Source organism: Loxodonta africana, chromosome 1 (genome assembly GCF_030014295.1).
Source record: "Loxodonta africana isolate mLoxAfr1 chromosome 1, mLoxAfr1.hap2, whole genome shotgun sequence".
Classification (NCBI taxonomy): domain Eukaryota; kingdom Metazoa; phylum Chordata; class Mammalia; order Proboscidea; family Elephantidae; genus Loxodonta; species Loxodonta africana.
Window position 1 is genome coordinate 100,003,949 of NC_087342.1, and position 13,514 is coordinate 100,017,462.

Sequence of the window (13,514 nt, forward strand, 5' to 3'; positions counted from 1 at the left end):
TTAATTTCTATTGTGTTCAGAAAGCATATTTTGTATGATTTTCAGCCTTGCTTCGTGGCTGAGAATATGCTCTGTCTTGGTAAATGCTTTGTGAGCACTTGAAAAGAATGTGTGTTCTGGTTTTGGGTGCTGTGTTCTATAAACGTTGATAAGGTCAAGTTGGTTGATAGTGTTGGTCAAATCTACTGTGTCTTTGTTGATTTTTTGCTTACTTGTTCTATCAGTTATTGAGAGACGGATATTGAAATATCCAACTATAATTGTGGATTTTTTTTTTTTTTCTTTGTAAGCTTGTTGCCATTGAGTTGATTGGCACTTATAGTGATAGTGACCCTTTAGGACAGGGTAGAATTACCCCACAGAGTTTCCAAGGCTGTAATCTTCACGGGAGCAGACTGCCACATCTTTCTCTTGTGGAGTGACTGGCAGTTTTGAACCGCCAACCTTTCAGTTAGCAGCCAAGTGCTTAACCACTGCACCACCAGGGATCCTTTATTTTCTTGTAGTTTATTAGATTTTGCTTCATGTGTTTCGAAGCTTGGTTGTTAGGTACATACATAAATGCTTAGGATTTTAGTGTCTTCTTGATGAATTGGTCCCTTTCTCATTATGTGTAGATCCATATTTCCATCTGGTGTCATTTTCATTCTGTCTGAAGGACTCCCTTTAACATTTCTTGTGGTGAGGGGCTACTGGTGAGGAATTCTTTCAGCTTTTGTATCTTTGAAAAAAATATTTAGTCTTTGTCTTGAAAGATATTTTTACTGGGTATAGAATTCTAGGTCAACTTTTTTTTTTTTGGAAGCATTTTGAAGATATTGCTCCACTGTCTTCTGTCTAGTTGCATTGTATTTGATGAGAAATCTGTAGTCCTTATTTTGTATCTTTGGTCTCCCATTTTTAATGAGTTCTTTTTTCCTCTGGCTTGTTTTTAAGATTTTTGAGTAACTTGATTATGATATGCCTCGATGTGATTTTCTACATTTTTCTTGTGCTTGGAATTGAGATGGTTGGATTTTTAGGTTTACAAATTTCATTAGCTATGAAAACCTTTCGGCTGTAATTCTTCAAATATTTTTCAGACATACTCCCACCACCATTTCAGGGACTACAGTTGCACATGTATTAGGCCACTTGAAGTTATTCCACAGTTACCTGATGCTTTGTTATTTTTCTCCCTCCTTGTTTCATTTTGGATAGTTACTGTTGCTGTGTCTTCAAATTCACTAATCTTTTCTTCTGTGATCTAATTTCCCCTTGATCCCATCCACTTTATTTTTCAGCTCAGACATTACAGTTTTCATCTCTAAAAGTTCACGTTGGGTCTTTTATGTCATCCATGTCTGTACCTAACTTTTCTAACATAGGGAATATATAAAATTATTTAGTATGTTTTAATGTCCTGTCTGTGATTTCTAATACCTGTGTCAGTTCTGATTGATTTTTTTCTCATTTTGGGTCCTATTTTTTCTGCTGCTTTACATGCCCAGTTAGTTTTTTAACTGATAGTCAGATATTGTGTATTTTACCTTGTTGGGTGTTGGATATTTTGTATTTCTATGAATATTCCAGAGCTTTGTTCTGAGATGGAGTTAATTGGGTACAGTTTGATCCTTTGGGGGTTTGAGTTTAAGATTTGTTAGGCAGTGCTGGAACAATTCTCAGTCTATTGCTAATTATTCCACACTACAGAGGCAAGACTCTTCTGTGAACTCAACCAGATGTCCTGTGAATTTTGAGGTTTTCAGCTCTGCCTAGTGAGAACCTGTAGTTTTTCTAGGCCCGTGCAAGCACCTGATACTTGTCTCTAATCCTTTACAGTAGTTCTTTTTTCAGTCTCACATTCTTTTCTCACCCACATGTCCTGACCAGTACTCAGCTGAATATTCAAGGGGACCCTCTGCAGGCTTTCTGTGTTGTGTCTCCTCCAGTACTCTGTCCTGCAAACTCTCCCAATTTCTCTAGACTCTCAGCTCTGTCTCCTCAACTCAGGGAGTTTGCCAGATGTTCCCTGGGTTTTCCTTCTTTTGTCATAGCCTAGAAACTCTGAAGGCAAGTAAGCTGTGGCAGTTGTACGACTCATCTTGCCAGTTTCCTGCCTCTAAGGAAATCTCTGTCCTTTGTTGTCTGATAGCCAGTGTCTTGAAAACCATTTCATATATTTTGTCTGTTTTTGGTTGTTCCAGGTGGGTGGGTAAATTCTCAGTCCCTCTTTCTCCATCTTAGCTAGAGATGGAAGTCCTCTGGCTAGTCTTATAATTAGTAGGAAAGGCTAAAGGATTTGCTGTCTAGTTCTGAGAAATAGAGAATCTTAAATGAACTGAAAATTGATTGCTTTTTGGGGTCTGTGTGCTGTTCTGTGAGTTTATATTGGCCTTTGTTTTGGTGACATTTGTGCTATTCATTCCTGCTTTACTAGGCAGAACTACATTGTGTCTGGGGCTTTTAAGGAAATGGAGCTCCCCAGAGAAGAAAGTCTCAATGTTGGATCATAGGGAAGAGAATGGTGGAAATAGGTATCTTTTGGCTGTGCATAGCAAAATAATAAAAAGTTAAGTTGTGATCTGATAACTACTTTAAGCTATTTAAACCAAAAAAACCAAACCCACTGCCGTCGAATCGATTCCAACTCATAGCGACCCTATAGGACAGAGTAGAACTGGCCCACAGAGTTTCCAAGGAGCACCTGGCGGGTTCGAACTGCCAACCTCTTGGTTAGCAGCCGTAGCATTTAACCACTGTGCCACCAGGGTTTCCATAAGCTATTTAGGACCTTAAAAAAGGAGTTAAATAATGATGTCAGTGCTTTGGTGTGCTCCAAGGATGCAGTATAGCTTAGTGAATGTCACATAGCCTCTGGGCTCATTTCCCTGCCCTGTCACTTAACTTTGGGCAAGTTTACTTGTGCAGCAGATGTGTTAATGGAAATGTAGATCAAGGGATGAATCTAAATTACATTGGGACAAAAGAATACATGGCTTCTTGTTGGGATTCATATATGGTAAAAGAGGAAATTGTAAGGTTTTTTAACAATTGAACAGAATAAGGAAATTAAAAGGACTTCATATGTGTGTATAGGGGGTAGGCGAAGGTTTGGATAAATTTGGTTTTGGATTCATTTTGAGGTAAGGTGAGGTCTGCATATGTTTTGTAGCCTACTCAATATTTGAGATTGTGTGAATGTTTAAGATCAGTTTTCAGAAGTTGTCATTTTAAGATGAGTTACTTGTACACAGCTCATGGTCATTTTGTTTGAAAGACAAAATGAACAAACTAGTAAGAGTTGACAGCTTATTGTATGCTCGGGAGTAGTTCTCAAACTTGAACATGTGTCAGAATCAGGTGGAGGGCTTGTTAAAAAACACAGGTTGCTGGGCCCTTCCCCCCAGAGTTTCTGATTAGTAGGTGTGGGGTGGGGCTAGACCATTTGTATGTCCAATAAGTTCCCAGGAGATGCTACTACTGCTGCTGGTCTGGGGATCGTACTCTGACTACCACTGGATTATGGGAAGTGAGTAAAGAGAAATCATAAGGGAGTGTTCAGATTCTTGGGGGAGGAAGAAGAGGAGATAAATGAAGTCACAGAGGTAGGGACCTCTAGTTACTAGATGACAGTGACATAGATTCTAGAAAGGAGCTATTTCAGGATTTCAAATTTTAGTAGTAAATGGTATGAAGTGAGAGAGATAAAAATGAATGAGTAATGGCTATCTGATTTAATGAATAGTATATATATTTTTTTCATTAGATCCTGAGAGAGCAGTGTTTATCCCTTTAGGGACACAGATCTTTTAAAATTTGATGAAAACAGTAGATTCTTCACTCTAAAAAATGTGTGCTCATAGTTTTATGTATGTTTTTTAAGAGTGTCATGAATTTCATAGGGAGGTCTGTATCCCAGGTCAAGAATTCTGCTTTAGGGTAGTCTCATTAAGAGTGGCGGGTGTGGAAGCCAGATATTAAGAAGGAAAAAGTGGGAGAGGAAAAAGGCATTGTGGATATTAACAGTCTTTCGTGATCATGAAAGTTGTTGGGAGTAGACTGATAATTGTGAACTTTCGTTCCTGGAGACCCTCTAAATAAGCCTGTGGCAGTCTATACAATTCCCTGAGTTTTTAGGGATGATTAAAAAAAAAAAAAGTTATTTCAGAGAACAGGTATTTCCAGTGGCTTTCCCAGCTTCCTTTCATGGCTGCTTGTTCCTTTGCTACTTGTTCAGTTCTGGTGGTGGTGGGTGAGGGGGCAGGGGTTGGTCAGAATTGTTGACTGTGTTTGGGATGATTCAGTCATATAGTCTTTTTGTCACTGGTTAAGCAGGTTTCCCCTCTTAGGGGAAAAAGACAAATTATTTTTCTAGAAGAACATGAATTATTTTTCTATCACTTGCCATTTCTAGTGGAAACATTTCAGTATCTGTTGTATTCTTGGTCAAATGCTCTGGATTTGGCATCACAGCTTTTTTTCATTGAGTTCCAGTTCTGCTTTTGTTTGTTTTGTGACCTTGAACAAATGACTAATGTCCCTGAATCTTAATTTTTTTGTGTTTGTGTGTGGTGAGGGTGATGATAACCTGCCTTGATGGTATTTGTAAGGATCAGATAAGTTTGTAAGGCACTTAGTAAACCATAAACTTATACACATGAAAATTATTTCTAATTAGACACAGTGTAGTAAGACATATTGGTAAACAGTGCTAAAGTGGTCTAGATTTGTTTTTTTACTAAAGTAGAAAATTTGGCTGTAGTATCTTGAAGCTGAATTGACTTGATGGCCGCTAGGAACAACGGTAACAATCTTAAAACTGGAAGCTGGTGTGGAAGAATTGTTGCAAAGGTTTAAAGTAAATTAATAGAATGAATATAGAGTTGCCAGCTTCTTTCTACCTAAGAAATCTGTTAGAAAGAGCTCTGTCCTCAGTCGTTGTCAAGGAGATGAGATCTACTCTAGGAAACTTGTCAGTGCTCTCACATGCTAGTAGTATACAGACCCAGTTGGAAATTACAAACAAAGGCAGCAACTCCTGGTAAATACTCCTCATGGGATAATTTGCGTATATCCCTTAGAGAGAAGTCAGAGGTACTGTGTAAGTGCCATGTAGAGTGTTACTTGTTTCACTGTATTTAGTCTGGAAATCTTGTACACAAATCAGATAGACTAGATCAGATCAATTAGATAGAAGGCAAATAAAATTTTGATTCTTTTTTTTTTCCTGGAGAAGAGAATTTATAGTATGACTGGACAGAAAAGTAGCTATTAAATATTATTTTGATGTTTTGTCTTTATTGTTTTGTGGTATCTATTTAAATATTTGAAATTTCAGTATAAATAAGATTTTAATAAGTTTCTGGTTTAGGCCCAGTATATGTAAATAAGATGATTTTTAAAAATGCTGGTCATGTATCATGTTAATTAAATGGAAGCTAAATATTTCATCTAAGATACTGAACACCTGAATTGATTTTGATTTTGGAAAAAAAAAAAAAATTGAACTCACGTGGTTCTGACAATATGGTTAGGGATGAATATTTATCAGCTCTTCTTCCACACTCGTGACTTCTAAGAAGCCATGCTTGGCTTTTGAAGAGCCTCCAGATAGACAAATGTACCTTATGTTTACATTGCCTATATTTTACAAAGGTAAATTTCCATAATGGTAGATGTGAATTGTGGGGAATTTCTCTCTTAAGCTTGCTTCATGTGTTTCTCAGGCTTTAGGATGACTGCCCACCACTAATTGTATCTACAAAATGAAGTTTGTAACTTAGCTTAAAGTTAAAAAAAAAAAAAAAAAGAGGCTGAAAGAGTCAAAATCCTATTATAGGCTCTCACACCAGGGTCTTTCCTCAGGTTTGGTACCGATTTGTTGGTTTCACTTAACCCATTACTGGGTGAAGAACTAAAGAGCTAGGTAGGTCCCTGGTAAGTAGATACAGGATAGTGAGTACTGAGGTGTGGTATTCTTGACAGCCCATTTCACTTTCAGAATTCTCTTAAATGCTTGGCATTGCTTTTATGCTGTGATTTTTGCAAACATGATGCAACCTAGCTTAACACAATACCAAAACAAAAAAAACCCAAACCCACTGCCAGCGAGTCGATTCTGACTCATAGTGACCCTATGCAGTGGTCCATAAATCAAGCTTCTGTCCAGCTCTGTGACTTTAATGTGCAGCAACAGAAAATGTTGTTTCAACATTATCAGTGCAGTTGCTGTACAGTAATGATGCTTTCCTGCAAATACATTTAGCCTGGTTTTGTCAAAATAGAAACATTAGCATTGGAATCATATAGGTAGCTCAGACTCTGGGAATTCTGCCCTGCTATTGTTTTTTATTGTTATGTCCGTAGTGTCGGAAAACAAGTATTTTATTCTTAAAAAATATTTAGGGCTTGATGTAGTTAATATAACCGTGCATTTTCTATTGGTGGTGATAGTGTTTCATTTGTTTCACCGTTCAAATGATGTCAGTTTGAATAGTATGGATGCGCATTATAGATGGAAATGGTAATGATTTCACATGAATTGTTAAGTGTGTGTGTGTGTGTGTGTATGTATAGTTGAATATATAAGAATTTAAGTGCTATAGGACCTTACTAAAATGACCTCGTACTTGTGGTTCTTCATAGAAATAAGCATTTTCTGGAGCAGCTTCCTGATTATATCTGTATTTTGAGTCTTCCCATTGTACTAGGATAACTTTCATCTTCTAGACATAGAATCAAATTGAGATCAAATAGAGGCAAGCTCTTTAGGCTTCCAATTTAAACTTAAAATGTTCCCTTCTTAAGGACACCTATAACCTGGGCCTTTGAAATTAAAGAATGTTATATGGAGATAAATTGCATTTGTTCCAAAGAAAGTTGACTATCTGCTATATTTATTGCAAAAGGGGCCCCTCGGGGTCCCTGGTAGTGTAGTGATTAAGCGCTTGGCTGTTAACCGAAAGGTTGGCGTTTGGAGCCCACTAGCCACTCCATGGAGAAAAGACCTGGCAATCTGCTCCCATAAAGATTTCAGCCTTGGAAACCCAATGGGCAGTTCTCCTCTGTCCTACAGAGTTGCTATGCGTCAGAATTGACTCCGTGGCACACAACAAATATCTGTTGCCTTACATTTTTACATTAGCCATTGTAAATATTTAAGTCCCTACTCTTATTTATGTAGTGCTGCTATATAAGTAAGCACATAAGAGAAATACCACAAGTGGGTGGCTTTGACAAACAGATTTATTCTCTCACAGTTTAAACCCCATTACCGTTGAGTTGATTTCGACTCATAGCAACCCTGTAGCACAGAGTAGAACTGCCCCACAGGGTGTCCAAGGAGCGCCTGGTAGATTCGAACGGCTGAGCTTTTGATTAGCAGCTGTAGCTCTTAGCTGCTACATCATCAGGGATCCAACAACAGGTGTAGAGGTTAGAATTTAACAGCATATAAATTTTAGGGACACAATCCAATCCATAACATACTCTTAAAAAACTTAAAGTCTACTTGGAGAGATTAAGAATACACAGTAAAATAGCAGTCCAGTACTAGTCGCCACTGAGTTGATTCTGACTCATGGTGACTCCATGTGTGTCAGAGTAGAACTGTGCTCCATAGGGTTTTCAGTGGTTGTTTTTTCAGAAGTAGATTGCCAGGCCTTCCTTCCAAAATGCCTCTGGGTGGTCTTAAACTGCCAGCCTTTTGGTTAGCAACCAGGTGCATTAACTGTACCACCCAGGACTCCAGCAGTACACTAAAACCAAAAAAACTAAACCCATTGCCATGGAGTTGATTCTAACTCATAGTGACCCTATAGGACAGAGTAGAGCTGCCCCATAGCATTTTCAAGGAGCAGCTGGTGGATTTGAACCACTGACCTTCTGATTAGCAGCAGAGCTCTTAAACACTGTGCCACGAGGACTCCATAGCAGTACAATAGATCCTTGAAATTTGTAGGTATTGTGTTCTGAAACCTTCAAGATACCACTGTAGTATATATGTTTCTTAGTTTTCTCAACTGTAAAATGGGGTTGATAGTATCTCTCACAATTGTTATAAGAATTAACTGAGAACCTGTGTCAGATAAAACCAGTAAACCACATTGAGATGGTCTGCTTAGGCTTACTGGCCAGAAGAGTACCTCATGCCTGCACAGTTGTCCAGAGTAGTACAGGCAATTCAAATTCCTAATCACGAAATCATTTATTACATGCAGTGAGCCTTGAAACCACAAATGTTAAGTCTTTGAATGTCAGATGCTTAGTGTAACAAACATTTCAGGTCTCCTGACAGCAAACGCTCCACATACACCTTCCACTCTCTGGACAGAAGGTGGTAGGTAGGGAGTGCCATCAGTGATGTTCTCCTGAGGGTGGCAGTTTCTTTCTTTTTGTAGAAGTGCTCTCTTTCCATGAGTTCCATCCTCTCAGCCTGTACACACACAGTTGATATTCAAATAACCATCTCAGAACCTTGTATGCACATCCCTTCCCTTTAGAAAAGGTGGCTATATTTACTTGTTGATATGTTGTAGCTACAGAAACCTCGTTTATTAAGGTCTCCAAGTTAAATGACAATTATCTGAGAGCTCCCACCACCCACCCCCTACTTTTTAAATTAAGGTCATGACTAGTTTCTAATTCTTAAGTTTCCCTCCTACCCTGTCAACACTAACATAGGCATCTCCTGTGAAGGTTTCTAGTCTGCGTCTGAATATGACACCTCTTCCCTCCCAAGCTCTTCCTTTTTGACTTTCTGCTCTTTTCCTTCTGAATCTGGAACGTAATAATACTGTTTTATTGATCCAGGTGTCAGACTTTTCTACCTCAGACCACTTTCCCCTTCCACATGTGGTTCTGAATGCTACAGTCCTATCACTTCTGTAGATAAGAATTTTCATTCAAGTACTATCATAGTTTATAGAATAAGAATGTTGCTCGCAAGCTTAAAGGTCCTTCATTAGGTCTCCAGGTCACCTGACTTGTCATCTGCCTGCTGTCCAGTAGATCTCTTCCATTCCTATCTAGCCTTCTTTGGCAGCCCAATGTACAAGAAATGGGCACCTTTCTTGCCCATGCCATCTTCTTGGGGAATCTGCACTGACCCTAGCTATTGTAGATAGATTCAGTCAGATTCTATGTCACTTAACCACCCTGCCAGGCTACCGCATCAGAAAGGATGCCTGATTTATGAGGCAACCAGCCAGGAACCTCTGACTTGTGTGTCTTTTTGGGGGGAAATGTCAACTTCTAAGGGAGGCAGAGGGAAATTTAAAGTGGTGATGGGCAAGATATACCTGGGCTGAGCCACTTTTGGTCATGTGTATGTTGAAGCAGAGAAAGCCCTTGGCATAAAGAACAAGGTAGAAGAAGCACACATAGTATCCAGTGACACAGAGCCCCCTGATAGAGACAACCAGCCAGCTTTGGTTTCTGACATGACCCAGTTCCTGCCATTGGATTCCTGTAAGGCAAATGTATTCTTGTGACTACCCACCCTCCTTTACTTGAAGCAGGTTAAGTGAATTACTTTCTCTCTTACACAAGATAGAGCCTAGGCCAGAACACCCATGTTCAGTGAATGCCATCTGGTCGTATCATGCATTGAAAAATTCCTTCCTCACCATTTCCAAGTAAGGTGACCATTTTATCTTCCTATTTTGTGTGGTTTTCAGAACCCAGTGTCCTAGTGGCTAAAGGCTTAATTAAGTTCAGAAGTCAGACATATCATTTACTCTGGAACTTGGGTATGTTGTATGACCTCTGTGAGCCTTAATTTTCTCATCTGGAAAATGAGAGTAGTATTAAGGCTTAGCTTGCAGGTATGTAATAAGTGCTCAATAATACCGTGTAAAAATATAAGATATGAAAATCTTAGTGCATTGCTTTTCAGACCATCTTTGGTGAAAGACCAGTCTTTGTTTTTGGCCCCCAATCTGTCACAATCCAATACTTTGGTAAAATACAATAAAAATGAATACTGTATTAAAAACTACCAATAGGCTGCGGCTCCACAGAGCTCAGGAAGTTGGCTGGAGCTCGAGCTTGGGCTGTACCCCGACAGTACCCTCAGACTTGCAGGCATCCTCCAGACGAGGCCGGGAATATGGTGGAAGCGTGGTATATAGACGAGTCCCCGGATGGCCAGAGGAAGCCCCACTAACTGGAGCCCGATTGAGTCGGCCTGGAGCAACTGCGTCAGCTTGGTGTCTTTTACTGGAAATTGAATGATCCAGAATTAGAAAAGATCCAAAAAGAGAGAAACTACTCATGGGTGAACATAATAACAATATGCAGAGATAAGCTACCAAATTATGAAGAAAAGATTAAAATTTGTTTTATGAGGAGCATTTACACTTGGATGATGAAATTCAATACATTTTGGATGGAAGTGGATATTTTGATGTAAGAGATAAGGAGGACAAGTGGATCTGGATTTTCTTGGAGAAAGGAGACATGATATAGCCCTTCCTGCAGGAATTTACCGCCATTTCACAGTGGATGAAAAGAATTATGTCAAGGCCACACAGCTGTTTGTTGGAGAACCAGTATGGATGGTGTACAACCGGCCCGCCGACCATTTCAATGCTTGAGGACAGTATGTGAAATTCTTGGCACAGATGGCATAGTGATGCTCTCTAGAAACTAACACACTGCTTGTAAAGGTCCTAATCATGACCACTGAGCCGAAAATTAGTCATTTTCTCTCTGCCTTTCTATTGTAGACTTGAGGCTAGGTTATCTTTCCTTTGCAAGATTATTTCATCAGAATATTTTTTCATGAAAGGAACAATACAGCTGACTTTTATATGGCTGGAACTATGAAAATCTGGACAAAGTATATTCATTTTCTCTTATTAAAGCAAGAAGGCAGTAGCCCTGCGTGAGTACCTGCATTCAACTTTAACCTGAATGAAAGCCTAGTCTTCTAAAATGTAACCACTTCTGTGCACTGTCTGAATATTCTTCTTAAACTTTGAGCCAGATCTCAACCAGTGCTGTGCCTATCTTATAAAAACATACAATAGTTAGATAACTAACCGGATCTGAGGTACCGTTTCTCCCAAGATTATGCCTTGAGGTGGAGAGTGGAATGGGAGTGAGGCTCCCATTTTGTGGCACACTCTCAACTGCTTATGCCACTTTCTAGTTCAAAACAAAGGAACTGCCTTAGTTGTATGCTTGGAACTTGGAGTTACCTTATTTCAGATATATGTGGTATTTCTGCCTAGTTCCTTCAACTCTCCCGTTTAGATTTTTTATGTGATGGGGTGTGTGTGTGTGTGTATAAATTAATTTAAATAGTACTTGTGTTAGTGCTTTTCCAGCACGTGATTTCTAGGTTCAGCTTTCCTCCTGTATCTCTCTCAGTCGAGCCTTTGAATTTTAACAAGAAAATTAGTACATTATTTTTCTGCCTAACAATTCTGAGATACAATTATGCCTAATTTGTTTTAATCATATTAAACGCCAAATCAATCTAATGTTTTAGAAGGGCAGTTGGTTTTTAAGTATATTTTTAAACTGCTTTAAAACTCTTCATACTAACAATGTTTCATCACCTCCACATTGGTCTTGGGATTGTTTTCCCATTGCAGAGGAAACCCAGGCGTTAGACATTAGGTATCCTTGTTCTGACTTCTAGGATTAAAATAGACGCAGGCAGCATGATGATAGCCAGTATCCTAGTACTTTCTTTTGTCAAGTGTTCTTTTATCTCAGTAATTAAAATAATTAAAATAGTGATTATCTACTGGGAAAAACAAAAAACTACCAATAATATTCAATAGACAAAGTTATTCTGTCAAATTATAAAATTTTCTAAGTTCTTACTCTTAATTTCTGTACTTATCTCATTACAGACCAGTAACAATATACAGACTAGCACTGGTTTGTGGACCATACTTTGAGTTGTACTGTCTTAGTGTGTACATACATTGTCACAGAAGGCCGAATATATGTGCATGTATATACAGTTGAGGAACAAAATAAATCCGTCACTGTAATATGTATAGGAATTAGCGAGCAGTTCAAATCCATTTCTTGATCTAGACAGTATATGATAGGCATGTGAGGCCCCTGGAATGCCTTCTTTATACGATTATTTCACCCCTTCCCAGGTGATGGTGTTGTCATTATTTTTTGTCCTGTGACCTGTGTAATTCTGCCCTGGTTGCTTTTCAGTTTAGAACTAAGAAACTATTCCCTAAGGCCGGCTAAGCATGCGTTGTCTTGAACAAATCTGCTCTGCCAAGTGGGTGAGAGTAGGAAGCTGAGTATTGCTGTGCTGTAGGCTGAGGTGAAGCAATCACAGGCAGTGTGGTCAGAAGAACTCTTTAACTTAAGGATCCTCTAAAGCACAGCCTCAAACCAGACTGCATGTTTGTGGACAAATGGGAACCCGTCGACAGAGGAGCTTGGCATTTGAGTTCTCCTTTGCAAAGGCAGTGACAGACGATAAATCTGTGGTACAGAATTACAAACAGCAGACTCTACAAATAGCAACTGTGATTGGCAGCCAAAAGTCTGTAGAATGCTGGATAGAGTCAGGATTGGGTATTCTTTTCTAAGTATTTTAGGGAAAACCAGGCAATATCAGATTTTATCTTTAGACAGACGTAACTGTCAGTTAAAGAGCATGTACTAAGTGCCAGGCTTTGTGCCACGGTGTATAAGCATATTTCATTTAATTCTCATTGTAGATCATGCAATAAAAAAATATTTTCATTATAGATCATGCAGTAGATCCCCATTATTCAATAACAAGGTTCAGAGAGATAAAACAATTTGTCCAAGGCTTTGCAGTTAGGTTCAGTTAGGCCGAACCTGATTTTAAACCTATATTTGCCTGACTCCTTTTCTTTTTTGCAACTTTCTAAAAGACAATCAAAAAGAACTCTTAACTGGAACCATTTGAGAGTCAGTTGCTGACCTAATGCTGCATCACTCCCAGATACTTTCAGTGTTTATTTTCTAAAAACAAGAACATTTTCCCACATAACAAATACAGTGATCAAAATCAGGAAGTTAACATTGATGCTACAAGGATCAGTTGTCTCAATAATACCTTTTCTAGCATATGTCCCCAAGATATCTTTTTATTTCCTTCAGTCTGGAACAATTCCTTGGTTTTTTCTGGACTTTAACAAACTTGATACTTTGGAAGATTCTAGGCCAGTTATTTTGTATAATTTCCCACAGTTTGGTTTTGACTGATGTTTCCTTGTGATTCAAGTTATGTACCTTTGAAGGAATATCACAGAAGTGATGCTGCATTCTTCTCATTGCACCCTGTCAATTGGCATATAGTTTCAGTTTGACCCATTATTAACGAATGATCATCGTTTAGATTGTTTTATTAAGATGTTCAGTGCTAGGCTTCGTCACTGCAAAGTTACTCTTCTCGCCTTTGTAATTAATAAATGTTTTATGGGAAAGTACTTTAAAATTATGTAAAAATTTTATTCCCATCACACTTTATATTTATTTAGCAATCATTTAATTTATGTCTGTATGGACTCATGGTTTCC

The 13,514-nt window shown here is 38.6% G+C and overlaps 1 protein-coding gene and 1 pseudogene across 2 annotated transcripts in view; both read left to right on the forward strand.

The window, feature by feature from the left end:
* ZFAND3 (zinc finger AN1-type containing 3) overlaps nt 1–13,514 on the forward strand; it is a 391,346-nt gene that overhangs the window by 147,550 nt on the left and 230,282 nt on the right. The gene's annotated exons all lie outside the window — the stretch shown is intronic.
* Nucleotides 1–13,514, forward strand: part of LOC135231425 (acireductone dioxygenase-like) — a 78,595-nt pseudogene that overhangs the window by 17,092 nt on the left and 47,989 nt on the right.